The sequence below is a fragment of the Lithobates pipiens genome, unplaced genomic scaffold (genome assembly GCF_037356315.1).
Source record: "Lithobates pipiens isolate NorthernLeopardFrog02 unplaced genomic scaffold, aLitPip1_a1.2 Scaffold_16, whole genome shotgun sequence".
Classification (NCBI taxonomy): Eukaryota; Metazoa; Chordata; class Amphibia; order Anura; family Ranidae; genus Lithobates; species Lithobates pipiens.
Window position 1 is genome coordinate 623133481 of NW_027507748.1, and position 20927 is coordinate 623154407.

Sequence of the window (20927 nt, forward strand, 5' to 3'; positions counted from 1 at the left end):
TGGCCTTTTCTTTTTATAAGCTCCCTTTGCTCACTCACTTGGGATCTGTAGTTCTATTCCAGCTTAACTAAATGAAGTCCTGCTTGCGGTATCCAAGTCCTAACATTCTCAGTGTAGCACCCTAATCCTAAACAGGGCTGCTCATAGATTCAGGCTGCTAAGTGGTAACTAGCCTGCCTATTTGTTAGGATGATCAAATTACTTTTTCCCTAAACCTGAATTTGGTGCACCTCTCTTTTCTGTCACTAGGTAGCATTGCCGCCTGTGGCCTTAGAATAACAAGGGCATAGTGAGGTCAGGTTAGGAGTGGATAGGTTGTCCCAGCCAGTTGGTAGGATTCTCTTTGGCTCCATGGACTGCTGGGAGAGCCTATTTATTTGGGTGGAGTCAGGTGATTGGGGTTCTGTGCCACCTGGACGGCTGTTTGGGTGGACGTGTTTTATTGCTCCCAGGGCCAGTGCTACCACTAGGCAAACTAGGCAGCCGCCTAGGGCGCACTGCTGCTTAGGGCGCCCGGCCACTGGTGTTCCTACTCTCTTCTCTCTGCAGCAAGCAACTAAGTCTCAGCATCAGCAGGCAGCCGCCGCTCCATTCGCACATAGTGTCAGAGGCGCAGCAGAGAACTGTGTCTGTGTCCTGACTCCCGAATAAATGGAAGCAAGCAAACATTTATTGATGGGCACTGGTAGACTGCATTGATGGGCGCTGGTAAAGCTGAATTAATGGGTGCTGGTGAGGCTGCATTGATAAGTGCTGGTGAGGCTGCATTTGATGGGTGCTGGTGAGGCTGCATTTGATGGGCGCTGGTGAGGCTGCTTTTGATGGGGACTAGTGAGGCTGCAATTGATGGGCGCTGGTGAGGCTGAATTTGATGGGCACTGGTGAGGCTGCAATGTTGCTCGAGGTGAACGAGAAGCAGTTGCCATAAGGGACGACCACTGCTGTTACCAGAGGCAAATGAGGATCAAGGTCAGAGGTAAAGAGGAATCAGATGCCAGCAAGAGACAACCACCCCTGTTATCAGAGATCAGTGCATGAAGTCTGAAGAGGTACCAGAACAGCCTTTTTCACTAACCGGGGACAGTGAAGAAGTGGGAAAGCTTCAGCAAAATCAAGTCAGGGACCCAGCGGGTAGAGTGGGTGAAGGTTGAGAAGTATACAGCGGGTTAGCTGTAAAAGAGCTCAGGGGATCTAGTGGCGGCTGGGATCTTGGAAGTCTAGAGAGAGACTGGGAGCTCAGTGTGAAGATCTACAGTGGGATACTGTGAGATGTGAGAGAAGATCTACAATGGGATACTGTGAGATTTGAGAGAGGATCTACAATGGGATACTGTGAGATTTGAGAGAAGATCTACAATGGGATACTGTGAGTTACGTGTGCAGATGTATATTAACTGTTGAAAGTTCAGTTGTTATAGGAGACAGCAGTTCTACAACATACAGTGGTTTAGCTTAAAGGCCCTCTACCTGTTTAGCTGCCTGCCTATTACTATTTTTGGTCTGAGGAGTCTGCCAATTGCTATTGCATTTGCCAAAGGGTATCCTGGCTCTAAACCCTCTCTCTCCCAGTTCTTGTTAAGAGACAATAAAATCTCTTTTGTTGCATTCAAAAAGTGACTGGCTCCACTTGTTTCTAACTTGAATTACACCCACCATGCCCAATGACCTGCACCCTGAGGAGGAATGTCAGTTCTCCCTGGCTCTGGGGGTCACCTTCAGGCGCATAGTTGCTGGGGGGACCGCTACATCAACATTGCTACCCAGGTTTCTATGCCAACTGAACTGAAAGCACTGCCATCTTGTGGCCATTTAACAAACTGCAACCAGTAATAATGCAGTGTGTTACAGGGAGATAGATTCCTGGAAGTGGTCCTGCATTACAAGGACAGCGCAGGGTGTGGAAATATATACGTAGAAGTGGTGGTGTTTCAGTAACAGCCTGAGGTCTGGGAGATGGACTACAGAAAGTGGTCCTGCTTTCCAGGGACTGCCCAGGGTCTTGAGATGGATTCCTTGAAGTAGTCCTGATATACAGGGACATCTCATGGACTGGGAAAGGAATCACTGAAAGTGGTTTGGTTTCAAGGGAGAGCCCAGGGTCTAGCGATGGATTCCTGGAGGTTATCTGGCACTCCATAAACCACCCAAGGTAAGGTACATAGATTACTGGAAATTACCCTATTTACAGGAATAGCCCAGGGTTTAGAGATGGATTACTGGACGTAGCCATGTTTTCTAAGAACAGTCCAGCCTCTGGATACTGATTCTATTAAAGTCAGAGGTGGCTGGTGCTCCATTTTGGGGGGAGGGGGTCAGCAAAAAATCCATCTGCCACAATCACCCCCTCCCAGTCGATCGGTTCCCCCACCAAACCCCCCCGCTGCTCACTCATTCACCCATCTGTCCGCCCCCCACCAGCCCCGCACTTACCACTGTGGGAAGCGGGACTGGAGACCAGGATAGCAGAGCCGAGCCAAATTGTCAGGAGCCTGGATGACGTGCGCGCTGGATGATGTGCTTCTCCTCAAGGCCAATTGGGTCTCAGGACCTGCTTCCTGATTGGCTGGGAGGAGAATCAGGAAGACATTAGCGAATATTACTTTGCTATTGTCACACAAGTGGATGGGCTCAGTGCACAGTGCACAGCGCTCCGAGCACACCCTATTTTAAGCCAACTAGAGCCTCCGGCTCCAATCATGTGCTTCAAAAAAACAACAACATTGGAATCAATGAGTCCGGCGCCCCGCATGTAAATTAGGGGCCAGGTGCATGGATTAAGGGGGTGGCGCCCCTGCTCCCTATATGGATGGGCCGCCATTGATTAAAGTGTTACCACAACAGTAAAATCACTGTGTATATGCAGTTATACTCACTGCGGAACCTGAGGGGTTAATCCCCTGCATTGTGTATAAAAGCTGTGTGATCCTCTTCTTCTTCTTGATTACTGAATGTGGTCCTTTCTTCCAGGGACAGTCCAGTGTCTAGAAATGGTGTTTTGAAGGGGTCCTTATTTCCAAGGACAACACATGGCCTGGGAAATTGATTTCTGAAATTTATCCTGCTTTCCAGGCACAGCTCAGGATCTGAAGATAGATTCCTGGAATAGATCCCAGGCTGTCTCTAGAAAGCAGAGACACTTTTATCAAACTAAGATCGTCCTTTTAAAGCAGGAGCACTTTCAGGAACCATCTTCCAGACCACAGGCTGTCCCTGGAAATCTGGACTACCTCCAGGAGTCCAACTCCTAGAGCCTGGGTTACTGCACAACTTTCAGGAGTCAATATTACAGACCCTGTGCTGTCCCTGGAAAGCAGGACCACATTCAGGTGTCCATCTTACAGTCCCAGGGCTATCCCTGGAAATCAGGACCACTGCCAACACTTTGTCTCCCAGATCCCAGACTTTCACTGGAAATCCAGTTATTCATCACCTCTCAGGGCTGTCCCTTTGAAGCAGTGCCACTTCCAGGAATCCATCTCCCAGACCCTGGGCTGTCCCTGAAAATCAAGACCACTTCCAGGAATCCACCTCCAAGATCCTAGGCTGTCTTTGCAAATCAGGACCACTTTCAAGAATTTGTCTCCGAGACCCCAGGCTATTCCTTCCAGGAATCAATCTCATAGCCCATGGACTCTCCCTGGAAATAAGGTGCACTTTCAGGAGTCCATCTAAAAGACAACAAGCTGTCCCTGGAAAGTAGGACCACTTCCCACAATCCATCATCCCCTAGAGCTCTCGCTATCCCTGGAAAGAAGAAACACTTTCAGGAATCCAGGATTGTCCCTGGAAGAGAGGACCACTTACAGGAATCTATCTCCCAGACCCTGGGCTGTCTTTTGGAAATTGGAACTAGTTCTATGTATCCTCCATCTCCTAGACCTCAGGCTGTTTTTTGAATTCTGGATCATTTCCAGGAGTACATCTCCCAGATATCCCACTGTCCCTGGAAATCAGATCCACTTTCAGGAGTCCAACTCCCAAACCCTGGACTGACTACTTCCAGGAATACATCTCTCAGATCCCAGATTGTCCTTGGAAATCAGGACCACTATCAAGAATCAGTCTCTGAGACCCCAGGGTATTCTTGATAAAGAGGACCACCTCCCGGAATCCAGGATTGTCCCTGTAAAGCAGGACCACTTTCTGATCAGAGTCTCCTAGGCTGTCTCTTGAATGCTGAACCAGTATCCAGTGGGAGTCCAAGATCACAAACTGTCCCTCAAAGCACATCCACTTTCAGGAATATGTGGCAGTCTTTAGAAATCAAAACTACTCCCAGGAATCCATCTTCTAGATCCCAGGATATCCCTGGAAATCAGGACCACTTTCAAGAATCTGTCTTGAAGTCTCCAAGCCTATCCCTGAAAAGAAAGACCCCTTCCAGGAATCCATCTCCCAGATTGTCCTTGGAAATGAGGACCACTTTCAAGAATCAGTCTCTGAGACCCCAGGCTATCCCTGGAAAACAGGACCGCTTCCCGGAGTCCAGGATTGTCCCTGGAAAACAGGACCACTTTCAGGAATCCAGGCCTGTCCCTGGAAAACAGGAGCACTTTTAGGAATCCAGGATTGTCCCTGGAAAACAGGACCACTTTCAAGAATCTGGGATTGTTTCTGAAAAGTAGGACCATCTCCAGAAGCCCAGCTCCCAGACCCTGTGCTGTCCCTGGAAATTAAGACTACTTCTGGGAATCCATCTCCTAGATCACAGGCTGTCTCTGGAAATCCAGACTGCTTTTAGGAATCCGTCTCTGAGACCCTGGGTTGTCCCTGGAAATAAAGATCACTTCCAGGAATCCATCTCCTAGATCCCAGGATGTCTCTGGAAATCAGGAACACTTTCAATAGTCCGTCTTTGAGACCCCAGGCTATACCCCGAAAGCAAGACCCCTTCCAGGAATCCATCTCCTAGATCCTAGGATGTTCCTGGAAATCAGAACCACTTGCAAGAATCTGTCTTTGGGACCCCAGGTTATCCCTGGAAAGCAAGATTCCTTTCAGGAATTAAATTCCTTATTCCCAGGCTGTCCATGGAAATCGGGACCACTTTTAAGACTCCACCTCTGAGACCCTGGGTTGTCCCTGGAAATCAGGATCACATTCGGGTGTCCATCTCTCAGATCCCAGACTGACCCTGGAAAGCAGAACTACTTGCAGGAATCTGTCTCTTAGACCCAGGGCTAGAAAACAGGAACATTTGTAGGTGTCCTTCTACTAAAAGCAGGACCACTTCCCAGAATCTATCATCCCCCTGAGTCCAGACTGTCCCTGGAAAGCAGGACCACTTCCCAGAATTCATCATCCCCCAGAGCCCAGACTGTCCCTGGAAAGTAGGACCATTTCCCAGAATCCATCATCCCCCAGAGCCCAGACTGTCCCTGGAAAGCAGGACACAAGGCTGGCACTGGCAGAGAGAGAGTCTGGAAGCCCAATCAGGATGTGGTGGGAGGCAGAATACACAGCCGGTTGCCTAGGCTTGCTGGAGGAGGAGGAGCAGACACTGACAGCAGGACCTGGAGGGGGGAGCAGGCAGAGAACAGTGGAGCACTGAGAACACACTGATGCCGGACGGTGACTCTCCCCCTGCCTGATCCAGGTGAGCCCCACACATGTGATCAGAGCTGTCCATGCAGGTTTATAGACTGGGCAGAGGGGGGAGAGGGAAGGACAGGTCCTCTTATCCCTCATTGCAGGTGGTATTGTATGATGTGGTCACAGATGCTGTGTAGGGGAGGGAGGAGGGGGTTACAAGTTTGGTGCTGAGGGTGGGGATCACCATCTTCCCAGCATCCGTGCACGCTGCTTTGTTTCCACCCACACTTCTGCCATCATCCCTGTGCTCGCTGACAATATTGCCAGTGTCATATTATAGTGTGATGGAGGGTTCTCTCTATAAAAGACTACATAGGAGAGAAGCTGCTCCAGGGTCAGCCCAGACACACTTCATTCCCCACATCTACCGGATCACTTCTCTACTTCTCTCCTCCGTCCTCCTGACACATGAGGAATGCTGACATTGTTTATCTACTCCAATCTCTTATGTCTTAACCACTAATCTTTGTAGACAGATATATTGTATCGATGTATATAATATAACAACTTATTATAAATAAGCTACATTCCTGACGGCTTCTAGTGTTTGCTTTATTTAGCCCTCTTTCACACCAGTGCGATTTGTCATAAGATTTGACGGTTCGATATAAATCGCACCCCATCGCCGGCAATGGAATTATTCAAATAATTGCCACAACTCATGTCGCAGCGTCTTTGACAAAGGTTCCTGCGCTACTTTTTTTCCGAATTTCATTGTAACTTGCATAGACTTCTGTTAAACGAGGTCGCAAGCCGCAATGAAATCGAAGGTGCAAATGACACTGATCTGCAGCTTTGAGGATTTCAAAGTCGCACCAGTGTTAACTAGGACTAAGCCCTCATTCACATTGAACATGGCTTTGAAATCACGCGACTTCATCTGAAACCGCGCAATTAAAAAGTCGCATGTCTATACGACGTCAGGTGCGACTTGAAAGACATTTCTGCGGCTACATGCACAGATGTCTATTGAAGTCGCACCTGAAACCTGTCAAATCATCATGACAAATTGCTTCAATGACGTAAAAGCCATTTAGATCTACAGTATGTGTGTACATAGAGGTGTGTTTTTTTTGTTTGGTATAGTTAGGCTGGTGCGCTGTCACGTGCGTTTCCTGTGTGCGTCGACATGCATTTTGACGCACATCAGTGACACGCCTTGATGCACATGCGTTTTTTTTTCATATAGAACAGATAAAAGTGTGTTTTAGATCTTTGTATAAAATCCAATTTCCTCCTACAAAATCAATTTTACTTTCATTATTATTATTCAGGATGTATACAGCGCCAACAGTTAAGTCGCTTTATTTATATAAATGGGGACTGTACAATTACAATACAGTTCAATACAAAAGGAATTGGAGGTCCTTGCTCAAGGAGCTTACAATCTAAAGCATTACAATCTAAAGTGTCACATTCACACTTGTGCGGTACGGGAACACGTGCAAAGTCGTGCAATTTCGCACAATTCACAAAAACCGGCCACCCTTTTTCAGATGCACGACGGTGTCATTACTTTTTAATTCTAATGCCGCGTACACACAAGCGGATTTTCCGTTGGAAAAACCATACAAAAGTCCGCTCACGCTTGGCTTGCATACGCACGGTCACACAAAAGTTTGCTGAACTTTCGACCGTCAAGAACGCGGTGACGTACAACACTACGACGAGCCGAGAAAATTAAGTTCAATGCTTCCGAGCATGCATCAAATTGTATCCGAGCATGCGTAGGAATTTTGCGTGTCGGAATTGCTACAGACGATTGGATTTTCCGATCTGAACTTTTTACGACCAAAAAATTGAGAACCTGCTCTCAATCTTTTGCTGACTGAAATTCGGCCAGAAAAAGTTAGATGGAGCATACACACAATCGCATTTTCCGACCAAAAGCTCTCATCGGTCTTTTGCTGACTGAATTTCCGATCGTGTGTATGCGGTATTAGCCCACACTACTGCATTTTCTCTCGCTTTTGCTGTTGCGCTGGCATGCACGACAGTTGAAACCACAATTCCCTCTATAGTGCCTTTTCACATCAATGTGGTACTTTTTTTTTAAAAAAGGTGCAGGCGCTTCTTTGGGTGCAGAGCAGCTTGTTTTTGTCCCATAGACATCAATGGGAACGCATGGAAAGTGCATATAAAATGCATTTTTTGTGCATTTATGTCAGAGTTTTGTGTATAAAATCCAATCTCCTCCTACTAAAAAAAATGCCTGAAACATAAAAACACATATAAAAACAAGCTACAAATATGCACTAAAATATACATCATTATCCAGCAGCACTAGTGTAAACCTAAGTATAATGGGACCCCTACACATCTGCTAACGTGTGTGATTTGGTGCGTTTTGGTGCAGCACAACTTCTTTTGCGTGTTTCTCGCATGTAGGACAGCTCATTAAAATAAATGGACTGCCCTACATGTGACACACATAGGAACCCCTGGCACCGCACACACACCCAATGACGTGAACAGAGCCTTAGGATTTGAAGTGGATAGTTAACAGCCAAGACTTAATACCCGTTGACAGCACATGAAAACGCATGTTATATGCATTTTGACGCCTTGAGGTCCATGGGATTCCCTAACGCACTGAAATGCAAAAAAAAGAAAAACGAACATTTTTTAAAAATCCACTGTTAACAGACCTTATCTTTGTTATAGAAAACCACAACACATGCGTTTTAGCAGGTCGCAACCTGTGTGTGTGCGTTAAGATGCAAGAGTGTAAGTGGGAACTGAAATGCAGGAGAAATTATCGGAGAAGTATAAATATAGTTTATGCTTTCCAGACCAATTTGTGATGCATTTAAATCTACTTGTGTTCATATGCATATAGCCTAGGTTCACAGTTGTGCAGAATAGTGCGTGGTCCCAGCCGACAACACTGCTCTTTAGCTGATGTGTGGGGGTACTATTAATGCTTAATTGCACCCCCACACATTAAATAATGTGGCGTTTGTTGTGGCACAATTTGAAAAAAAAAAAAGAATCAGGGACTCTATTCCTTGCGTTTTTACAGATAGGACAGCCCACTGAAATAATGGGCTACCTACCAACAAAACGCAGTTTGCACAAGTGTGAACCTAGCGTTATATGCGTTCAGAATATCCGATCTGCCCCTAGATGTACAGATTTATATTTTCTCCAAACTAAACTGACTCCTAATTGCAGGTAAACGCACAGCAATAGTGATAACATTTCAAATAATTACATGCGTTTGTATGCATTTTGAAAATATCTTCGAAACATATATATGTGATTTCTAGTGCGAATGAGTCTATACAGTATATATTGACAGATCATTGTGAGATTTCAAGGCCAGTCATTAACTTGTATCATTCCAAACAGTATAAAATATACAGACAGGCTCCAACCTTTTAGCAGGGGAGCAGGGCCCTCTGATCCCTCCTGTATTGAATTGCATTGTAACGGTACTGTCTGCCCTCATGTTCTAAAGAGCTGCACATACTGTTGGCACTATATAAATCCTGTGTAATAATAATGCGCCCTGGCTGATGCTGATTTACTGATATCAGTTTTTATTTATGGAGCTTTTGCCAAAGACATACAATTGACATGGTGGGAAGTAAACAGATGGGAACAGCTGGTATGATATTCATGAATGTATGGTGCACTCCAGGAGTTAGGCTCCATTTACACTTGTGCAGTTTGGTCCAAAAATTAGAATTAAAGTCGCATGACAAATCACCCGCTATTCTTTAATGGCACCTGTTCAAATTGGTGCGACATAAAGTCACAGCGACTTTGAGAAGGTGCCTGCATTACTTTGGTGCAACTTTTGATGTGACTTAGATCCATTGAAAGTCTCATCAAAGACGCGCTCCAACGTGAGATGTGCTAATGTGAATGGAGCCTCACAGTACATGGCTGGCCATACATTTATTTTTTTTAATCAGTTGGCAGGCTGATAAAAAAAAAAAATTCTCCCATCCACACAAGCGTGGTGGATGCGGAAATCCTCCTCACTGTACTATTGTATTCCGACAGTGGAGACTATTCTGCTGACAAAATTTACTGATCAGCGCTGCAGCCAGTAGGCTACAGGTGAAGATCAAATGAACATTTTCCAAAATTCCACCTTCTCTCAAGCAGGAACGGCCATAGATGGATCAAAATTTCAGCCAGTCCCTCCTGAATCTGTCAAATTGTCATCTATCTGGCGAGCTTAAAGTGGAACTCCACCTTTTGGGGGGGGCACGGGTACTTGGTTTTAACTCCATTGCCACTTTGGGCACACTTTGCCACAGTGACATGAGCCAGAAGTTCGCCCCCCCCCCCCCCCCCCCCCAACACAGGCAGACCATTCACAATACACAGCACGATTCACGCATTCGCAGTCAGAAACCAGCTTCACTCCAAGTTTCCCTTAACCAAGATAGTGGTACCAGCATCCGAGAGCCAATTCAAGAATCGGCTCAAGTGAGTACACCGCTGCAAGCCCTGGACATGTAAGTGTTAGTACAATATTTGTAGCTGCTCACTTTTCTTTTTTTTGAGGGGGGTGGGGGGGGAAGAACTCCTCTTTAAGTAACCAAAATCAAATGAAGCATATAGGAGAGGCAGTGAGGAGAAACAAGGCTAGGTACGGACGTGTGCAGGCTGCGGTTTGCGCAGGCACAAGAGCCCATACATTTGAATGGGCTTCTCTGCCCCGCGACACACAAAAAAGAAGTCCCTGCACTATTTTCTAAATCACAGCCTGAATGGGAACTGATATTTCCAGTACAGGTGTGATTTCCAGTGTTGGCAACATGCCATTAGGATTAAGGGCACCCACCCGCGGGCCCAGCATTTCTCTGTCTGGGTGGTTGTGGCGACCAGTATATGTGCGGGTCCCACAGCAGCACCACCCAAACAGATGTGAACCTAGTCTAAAGGTTATAAGTTACAAAAATACTTCTCTCGGAGAGGCGAGTCTCAGTATTCAGTGATGTCTTAAGGCGCGTACACACAATCAGACTATCCGGCGGACTTAATCCGGTAGACAAACCGCCGGACTTTGCCGCTGAGGTCCGCCGAACTTTCTGAATAAGCGGGCCTGCCCACACGCGACCGGACTTTTCCGGCCGGCTAGGTCCGGCAAACTATGAATGAACGGACTTGCCCACACACGGAGAAAAGTCAGTTCATTTTGAACGTGACACCAGGTGTCCGGGACTAGTGAAGGAAGTCAATGTCGCCGCCTCCATCGTCGAGATTGACACCTCGCTGGCCCCGTCACCTGGTATGGATTTAAAGGGGCACCTTGTCCCCATGTTGATGAGGACAAGGGCCTCTTCCCGACAACCCTGGCTGTTGGTTTCGGGGTCTGCGGGCGGGGGGGCTTATCGAGCCCCCAGATACCGGCCCCCCACCCTATGTGAATGAGTATGGGGTACGATGTACCCCTACCCATTCACCTGGTGAAAAAAAGTGTAAATAAAAAAAAATACAAGTTTTTAAAATAATTTATTAGACAGTTTCGGTGGTCTTCTTCCGTCTTGGGGGGTCTTCTCGCTGGACTCCTCCGATATCTTCTACTCTTTTACTAGCTCTTTTACTAGCGGAGGAGCCCGGCTTTCTTCTTTGTCATCGCCGCCGCCGTCCGGGGGTCTTCTTCCGACTTCGGGGTCTTGTCCCGCTCTTCTGGGGTCTTGTCCCGCTCTTCTGGGGTCTTGTCCCGCTCTTTGGTTCTTCTGCTGGGCCTCGGCTATCTTCTTATAGCTCTTTTACTAGCGTTGGCCCGGTCTTCTGTCACCGCCGCCTTCTTCTCTTCTTCTCTTCTTCTTCTTCCTCATTGCGGTGTTGACACGACACTCTCTCTGGCTGCAATGGCAGGGACGCGTTGTGCAGTGACTTATATAGGGACAAGGGGTGGGGTCACCGGGTGATGTCACAGTCCCCGGAGGATGCTTGAGTCCCGGAGGATGCTTGCATCTGTTCATTTCAAAAGTCCGGCGGACTAGCACACAGACGGGCGGATTGTCCGCCGGACAATTTTGAGTCAAAACTTCTTTCTAAGTCCGCCAGACTTTTGGAAAGAAAAAGTCAGCCGCAGCCCACACACGGGTGGATTGTCCGACGGACCAGAGTCCGATCATGTGTACGCAGCATAACTGACACTGGAGGGGGCTTCAGTACTTTGAGTCTCTGACCCAGAACAAAGATGTAGAGGACTCCTGAGTTTTCTCTGACTTTTCTCATCTGCTTACATGTTTTGGGTCTTAGGAAAGTATTGGAATTAGATGGCCAGGGTAAGACACACAACTGATATATTCAGAAGAAGGTCAACAACGGCAGTGTCATATTTCTGTCATGAAGGAAGGGGGGTACTTTTACCTGGGATTTGTCCAGCTTTATTGTATAGTGCTTAGCGGAATGTGGTGGGTTACCATTTTGTGACCGGAAACGACAATTAGGCCTCATTCATACAGGGCCGTACAGCATGGAGGAGTGTTTATGCTGCTGGGAGGCACCTGGGAGCCACAGGTGTTGTGTACAGCCAGCTGTACAAATCAGTGGCAGACTGTGACTGTACGTGTGTCACCACACATCTGCGGTTTGCATGTGTACCAGGGTCCTGGACCCAAACTGTCTTCTTATTCAGGCTGAATGTATGGTGACACACATATAGCCACAGCCTGTAATACCACATAAACATTCACCCCTTCATTCTGTATGGTCCTTTGCACCAACAAGGTCTTAAAAAGTATGTCTAGCCCCAAAACTTTATAGTTCAGATAGAGTGGTGAAGGATTCAAATTCCTGTCAGCTTTTTCCTGCTATCTGGGACTTCATTGAAGATATTTTCCCTAACTTTCTGTCCCCAGACAGGAGTTTTTGCCTGACAGGAAGTGAGGCAAAATCTGCTACAGAAATGAACATCTAACAGGGGTTCTAGCCTTTCCCTACTCTACCAAAAATAAGTGTTTTATTTCTATTATTGTTACTGTGGTAGAGTTCTCCTTACTTCCTGTCTAGTAAAACCTTGTCAGGAAGTTATAGTAATTTTCTCTAATAGAGTACCAGATAGCAGTAAAAACCCCTATATCCAAAATTAAGGAAAAAATAATTGCACTCTTATGCCCTAAACACAGGGTCGGACTTTCCGATTGCAAATGTGCGATCGGATCGTGTTGTCAGAAAATCTGATCATGTGTGGGCTCAATCTGACTTTTTCCGTCGGAATTTCCGACACACAAAGTTTGAGAGCTGGATCTAAAATTTTCCGACAACAAGATCCGATCGTTTTATATTCCGATCGTGTGTAAACAATTCCGACGGACAAAGTGCCTCGCATGCGCAGAATAAATTACAAGACGAAAGCTATTGGCTACTGGCCCGTTTATAGTCCCGTCGTACGTGCTGTACATCCCTGCATTCAGACGATCGGATTTTCCGACAACTTTGTGCGACCGTGTGTATGCTAGACAAGTTTGGGCCAAAATCAGTCGGAAAAAATCTGACCGGTTTTGTCGTTGTAAAGTCCGACCGTGTGTACAGGGCATTAGGATTGAGGGCGCACAGGAATTTTGAAAAGCCATGAGTACATACTGTACTAGCACATTGCAGAGTTTTGACACTCAATGGACTGTTCACTTTGTAAGGGTAATTGCACTTTGCAATTAATGTTTCCCCAGAGCTTAGTAATTATATCAAAGCTTTGCTGACTTCCAACATTCAATCATATGCAAGCAAAAATGCTGGGGGGATTTTCTCTGTGCGCGTGATAGGGCATTCTTTGCTAAGTGTTGGAGAAAATTTACGTGCAAGGAGCAACTTCTCTAGAAAAGAGAACTTGCCTATTTGCTTTTCATAAATCAACCCCTTTGTTGCATAGTTTCTCTTGATGAATTTGCTTTAAGTTTTAAGTATAAATATGCCATGGTGGAGCCATAGTATACATCGATTCACTCAGCAGCCAAGCAAAATGATTCTAGTAGATTGGTAAATTTGTGATTGCACGATGAGCACACAGGCCCGCCGATAGGGCAGTACCACCAGGCTTCCTGTAGGGGGTGATCGGTGAAGAAGGGGAATATTTAAAGAAGGATGCACTGTCTGTGTCTCTCCCTCAAGCAGCTGAAAGCCAGTTTATCCTCCTCTCCTTCCCACTGGCTTTCAGCTGCTTGTGGGAGAGACACAGAGAGTGCATCATTCTGTAATTGTCCCCCCGCTGCACTAATCCTTCTCCCTGTGGTGCCCATATCTGATTCCCCTCTGTGTGCCCGGGGCCGCCCCCCCTCCAGTCGGCTGCTGCAGGTACGCAGGTGGATGGAGAGTGGGGAAACGGTCAGTAAATAGGTAATTTATCGGCCGATTCCTTTTCTGAATTGGATACAGTTAGCGATCAGTACCGATCACTCCTGTGTCCATTGATAACTGAACATAGTATTCTTCAGTTTATGAATGAACAGGAGCCTCTGTCTCCTGTTCATTCATCTTCAGTACAGCCCAGGCTGCAGGGAAAGGAATTGAATCTCTGTTCTCAATTCTTTTCTCTGTATCAAAGGTGAGATTTCAGGGGTCTGTTTAGACCCCTGACATTTCACCCAAGCACCCCAACCCCCACAACAGCATGGTAAAAAAAAAAAAAAAAAAAAAAAAAAATGTAAAAAAATTATTTAAAATGTAAAAAATAATAATAGCAAAAAAATTCCAAAAAAATTGAAAAAATTCTTCTGAAAAATAACTTAAAAAATTAAGGGTTCATTTACAGTGTGAATGAGCAATTTGTTTGTGCGGCTGGAGTCTTTTTTTACTTTATGAGGATGCAGCGGCTGTTTGAACACAGCAGAACTTTATTTATTAATTCAATGTTGTTTTATCTTTTAGATTGATCAGGGTTTTGTAAGTTATGTTATGTTTGTGTCTGCTAATAATGATTTTCATGTATTTTTAGTGAAAATATAATTTTGATATTTCCGGGGGGGCTTTGGCAGGTAGGCTTTATCCCGTGATTTCTAACAGCAGCCCTGTGAGCACAAGGCTGAAAGTGGAGGGCTTGGATCCAGGTCATGGAGCTCAGAGCTGATATGACGAATTGTCTTTAAAGGATGTAGGTCATGTTGATGTCTTTAAATACTGTATGTTATACACACAGAAATGCTCAGCTCATACCTAAACTGTAATACATATTTAGTATGAAATCTTCTGCCAGCATTGTGTTTCTTTTACTCAATAGATCATTAGATTTTTTAAGCAGTTTCCTGTTCTATTGTTAGAAAATAAAAAAATAGTATTCTTTAAAGATCTGCATTTTCTTCCAAACATATATGTGTCTTGAAGTAAAGCAAACCTGTACTTATTCTTAAAGGCAGAGTCCATCTTTTGCAAACATTTAAAAAAAGCACTCACACTAAAAAAAAAATTAAAAAAAATGCATTTATTCGTATTCATATATATTTTTTATATCTGAAGTGGGGGTAAAAAACTGCGCTAAACCAGAAAAGAGAATGCAGCTGCTAACACTCAAAGTCCAGATAAATGTGTAAAAAATGAGTGTAGCGCTAAATGGTGAAATTATTCAACTGAATACATCTGTGCATTATAAAATGCACAGTGATAAAAATCACATATGTGAATAAGAGAGTGATAATAAACCACTCAATCAAGGTGCATGTGCAAAAGTGCTGAAAAACAAAACAGATCAGGAGCATTGAACCAAAATTACAATATACATAAAAAGTGAGTGCACTCAAATGCATAAAAAAGGAAATCCACTATAAAGCAATAAAGCAAAAAAATAATGTGTATTTCCAAAAAGTAAAGAAACACCAAAGTCCAAAAAGTGACAAAAAGGAAGGGTCCACTTCCAAAGACGATGAATGACTGATGTTCAAATCAAATAACTGGAGTTCATATGAAGACTTCAAAACGATTTTCAAATGGAAAAGATGAAATACTCTTACCAGATGTGGTGGACGCACCTACCATACGGCAGTGAGTGAGGTAGGGCTCTGAGCGCTTAATTCCTAGTGCTATAGAGTGGTGTAGATAGAAAAGCCAGACGAAAGCAAACTCCTGGACTCTGAACCATACGGCCTGACAGCAACGATGAGCCAACCGAGGAGTCAATCCAGAAGATAGCCGTGGGGGTGGACGTCCTCAACAGTTCTTCACAATTTAAAAATGGCTCCAAATGAGGCAGGTCAATCAATAAGATTTATTTAAGATCATACATCAAATGAACAGATGTAGAGAGAATAAAAAATGTGATCACAAAAATAGTATAAAAATAATGTAGGAAGCATAAGATAAGCAAGCCCGACACATTTCGAGACCATAGGTCATCAACTGGGGCATATCTCTTGCCTCCCCACATTGCTGCTGTATTTATAAACAAATTATTAATGGTGTATAATACCGGCATTGCCTCTATCATGGAGGGACCAGAATTGGGGCCAGCAGCTTGCCCTCCAAGCCTCAATATCGGTCTCACTCTCAGAGACAATCAACTGGTCTCAATATTGTAGAATGATGCTAAATGCATTAAAAAGCATCAAAAGTATAAAAACAGGAAATTACCACTAAATCTAAAAGAATCGGCTAGAGTGCATTGCCACCTGCACTGCAAGCTTCATCCTGGTTCAATAGTAGAAAACTATAGCCAATGAGAGTACACCACACATAAACGGCTTATAGCCAATCAAATTCTAAAAGGCATTGCTATCACGCTGATGCTAGTCATGCATCATCGCTTGCATGAATCATCTCTCACACATGGCTACAGATTCCCCTCCGACAGTGCTGATTGGCCCAGCTCTGTTATAGGGAGTGAGTCACATGCTCCTCCATACCCAAAAGTCTGCTTCCAGTGCTGAGCAGAACACCAAGAGACTAGATGTATTAAAGGGTTAAAGCTTGACCCAAAAGGGCAAAGAACAGGGGGGTTTTTTATGGTGTTTGTAGATATCAGGAAACAGCTGGGCACAACCATGAACATTCAGATAAGCCAAGCATTTACAGGTATGCTTTGGAGTGGAGCGCATGCAGGCACCTTGGGCCTCTTGCACACTGCAGCTTAAAAAATCTCAGTACAGTGTTTTTTTTTACTCATTTAAAATGCTACATTTTAATGAGTTAAAAAAAATCTGGAAAAATCTACGTATGTGGATACGCAAGTATGGGCATGAATACAACAACATTCTGGGAGCTAGAACGCAAGAATACATTTGCGCGCAAATACTTCATAAAAACCTAAAATTATGTCCAAAAATGGAGATATCCAAACATAAGTACTGTGTGCCAGAGGCCTTATGCCTCGTACACACAATCGGACTTTCTGCCAATAAAACCGTGGATTTTTGTTCGAAGGTTGTTAACTCAAACTTGTCTTGCATACACATGGTCACACAAATGCTGGCCAACAATTACAAACCTGGAAACGTGGCGACGTACAAGGCGTACGACGAGCCAAGAAAAAAGGAAGTTCAATAGCCAGTGCGGCTCCTTCTGCTTGATTCAAAGCATGCATGAACTTTTGTGCGACAGACTTGTGTAAACGCAAAATTTGAGAACTAGGTAGCAAACATTTGTTGGCGGAAAGTCCGACAGCAAATGTTTGATGGAGCATACACACAGTCGGACTTTCCGACAACAAGCTCACATCCAACATTTCCTGTCGGAAAATCCGACCGTGTGTACGAGGCTTTAGAGAAGACAGCGAGCATGCAGAGTTTTTCTAACCTCTCAGCCAACACTGCAAGTGCCCCTCCATGGATATGAGATTGCCACCCAAAGCAGCCAAAACAGTCCAGATCGGGCAATCGTCATCTTATGTCTGTTGCTACCTATAGTGTCATTGGTCAAGAGCTTTTATCCAAATTTAGTTGTGCTGCAGTATTCCTTATGACCTCAGATGTTTGGGACCTGCATGTTTCCATCATATCATATGAAATTAACATAGAAACATAGAAAGTGACGTCAGAAAAAGAGTAGTCCATCGAGTCTGTCCATTTTCTTTTTGTCTTTTTTTTATTTCTTTTTTCATTAAAGCAGGGTTCCACCCTAAAGTGGAACTTTCGCTCATCTAAGACAGGTATTTGCACCCACTTCCTGGCATAGACTCCCACGGGAGTCTATGCTTCTTCCTGTAACGGTGCGCAGACAGCGCTGGGGTCCCAGAGACAGCGCTGACCATTGCTATTGTGCTGCGCGACTCGCGCATGCGCAGTAAGGAATCGGGAAGTGAAGCCGCAACGCTTCACTTCTTGATTCCCTCACCTAGAATGGCGGCGGCAGCAGCCGAGCGATCGATCTATCTCGGCTGCTGACATCGCTGGACCCCGGGACAGGTGAGTGTCCATTTATTAAAAGTCAGCAGCTGTAGTATTTATAGCTGCTGGCTTTTAATAATTTTTTTTCCAGTGAAATCCCTCTTTAACCTTGCTGTCTGACTATTGATCTATTTTTATCCTAAGCATGTTTGAAGCCATTTACTGTTGACAGTCTCACTACCTCTGTTGGCAGTTTATTCCAATCATCAACTGCCCTTTCAGCAAAATAATACTTTCTTAGGTTAGTTTTGAACTTTCCTCCGGTTAGTTCGATTACCTTTTCTATCATTTATTATGATTTCTACAGGCAAAGAAGAAAAGATATATAATATAATGAAATCAGAATACTGTTTCCTGAGGCCAGGGCCTGTATAAATTTGCACGAATCTAGAGTATTTCAAATGCTATCCTCAAGTGCATATTTCTGCTCCATTCAAGTGAGAGTATTAGTGCCTTGCAAACTGCGAGTAAATGGTATCTATGCTAACACAACCAGTAATAATTAGAAATCGCAAAAACAAAGTCATTTTTTATTTACCGCAGCTTTTATTCTGCAAAGACTCATGTGGCCTTGTGTATGCATGACTTGTTATTAAAAAAGTAGACATGCTTACTACAACCCATAGGACGAGCAGAGCTACACGGCAGTGCAGCTGCACCAGATCAGTCCTTGGTTGCTGTAGACAAGAAGATGTGTCATGTGACACTTCATTAATTTTAATGTCAGTATGAGAGAGCTGGCCTGCATACTGTCAGTCTAGTCTAGGCTGACAGCCAGTGCTTTCAGACTCTTCCTTTTACCTCATTTTAACTTGGTTTCACCAGGGTGGAGTATTAGAAGACTTGTCCTAGGCCAACAGGTAGAGTTCCCAACTGTCTCATTTGAAGAGACCTCCCTCTTTTGGAACCAAATCCCTCTCTTCTTAATTCCTTCTTACTTGTTCTTCTTTTTGATCTGATATATATACGGCTTAGCTATGTCACTCTTAAATCCAGGGAGTCATGCTATTTTTACCATTCCTGCAGTGTTACCCTTCATAATGTTCACATCACCCATGATTCCTCACATTCTCCAAAGAACTGACTTATGCCTGGTACACACTATGACATTATCGGATGATTGATCGACCATTTATTTTTTAATTTTTTTGCATGCTAATCTATCGAAAATGATGAGGTTACTAAAGTTACAAAAATTCTTGAATGACAGAACAAAATTTCAGAAATTATATAATATACTTACATTGTATTTTGAATGAATACTGTACTGATTAAACAAAAATCGCACAATCTGGTATCGTGATGAGAAAAAATGTTGTGCTTGTCCCATCAGATAAGATTGTATGGACTGACGTGATCAGCTCTCGAAAGCTGTGTACTAACGATCAGATTATCGTACAATCGATTTGAAATCTGTATTTTACGTACGATTTTCTGATCGTCTTTCAAGCCCTTAACCCATTAGAGCCGCCACCTGACAGCACTTTAAGAAGTTTAGGAATGCAGGGAGGTGGGGCTTATGGTCATGTGGCCACCATGATTAGCTGTCACAGTGGTCACATGATCAGAAAGCTTCCACTCGCAAGCAGTGAACAGGAGCTATCTGTTAGTCGTCGGTAACTGTGTCGGGCGCGCGCAGGACCGGGTGCCGAGAGGCCACATATTTGCATCCGCTATGCATGAAGAGGTTAAGGTGGACCTTTTCTCCCCAACGTAAAAAAATCCCAGCTATCAGAAGCTCTGCATGCTGATATCAAAATATATTGCAGTTATTGTAAACAAACTTCCTGGTTGATGGAGGCACTGGTGACATAGCCATAACCATACAGCTGCTCCTTGGAAAGCTACATTGCATCACCAGTGCCTTCTTTGGAGGTCTCATCTGTAGACTGCAAGGTTTCTGTGGGTAAAGGAAAATAAAGGACTTTTTCCTGAGATCTTATGAGATCTTACAAAAAGCTTATTCAGTCTCTTTTTCTACACTGATCTGGCACTGACGTCATCGTTCAGCAGGAAGCAAAAAACTGACCACCGATGATGTTGATGAGGCAAGATGATGGTGCAGGTTTGGAGGAGGAACAGGAGATGCAATAGCATGCAGGAATATAGAAACAAAGCAGGCAAGTTATTATGGATACACGTGCTTATTTTTTAATAGCTATTACTGTAATGGTGGCAGTTTATAATGGGGGGGAGGGGCTTTATGCAATGTACGGCTTGAATTTCAGGCAATTGTCCAAAATTCAAGCATTGGGTAGACCTGTTGCCATAACTTTTCAGCAACCATTGATTTAACAATCTGAAGCCAGGTGGAAGTTTCTCCTGAACTGTGGCTACACCCTATGAAATGCAGTCACTGTTTGGGTATTCAGGCAGCCATGGGTGTTATGGCTGTTTAAATAAAATAGCCAGCAGTGTAGATTCTTCCATCAATGCTATTTATTGTGAATAATGGAATCAAGTGATTTCTCTTATTCAGCCCATGGGTCTAGAGGGAGAAACCTAGTTATGCATGGCTAGCTTTAGCCCTCTTCTTTTCATAGTTGCCTAATGATGTGTGCTATGCAAGATACTGTAGTCCTGATATAGGCAGCACAGTGGTTTTGCGGTTAACACTTGCAGCACCGGGGTCCTGGATTTGAATCCTAATCAGGACTTCTCATTGATTTGTATAGGCCAGTGATGGCGACCCTTGGCACTCCAGATGTTTTGGAACTACATTTCCCATGATGCTCATGCACTTTGCAGTGTAGCATCATGGGAAATGTAGTTCCAAAACATCTTGAGTGCCAAGGTTCACCATCACTGGTATAGGCTGTTGCCCGCAGCTGTATGCAAACACCTGTTACTCCCCGGTGCAGAAATCATGCTCCTTTGTATGGCCCTTTGTGATCTTATGAATAAGGCCTTTACAGGTAAATTTTCATCTATTAACATTAAGTATTTTTTTAAATTGGAGGGAGTTCTGGCAATTCCAATAGATCATGCAGTTTATTGCAAGAACTTCTTTAAAGTGGACCTGTACTTTGCTTGCTCTGGTTCACTTGTGGGGGG

General features: G+C 44.5%; 1 protein-coding gene across 1 annotated transcript in view; it reads left to right on the forward strand.

Annotated features, from left to right (window-relative positions):
• Positions 1–5525: 5525 nt before the first annotated feature.
• Positions 5526–20927, forward strand: part of FRY (FRY microtubule binding protein) — a 590409-nt gene continuing 575007 nt past the window's right edge. Inside the window, exon 1 of the mRNA XM_077484108.1 lies at positions 5526–5596. The gene's annotated coding sequence lies outside the window, so the exon portion shown is untranslated. The remainder of the gene's footprint in view (positions 5597–20927) is intronic.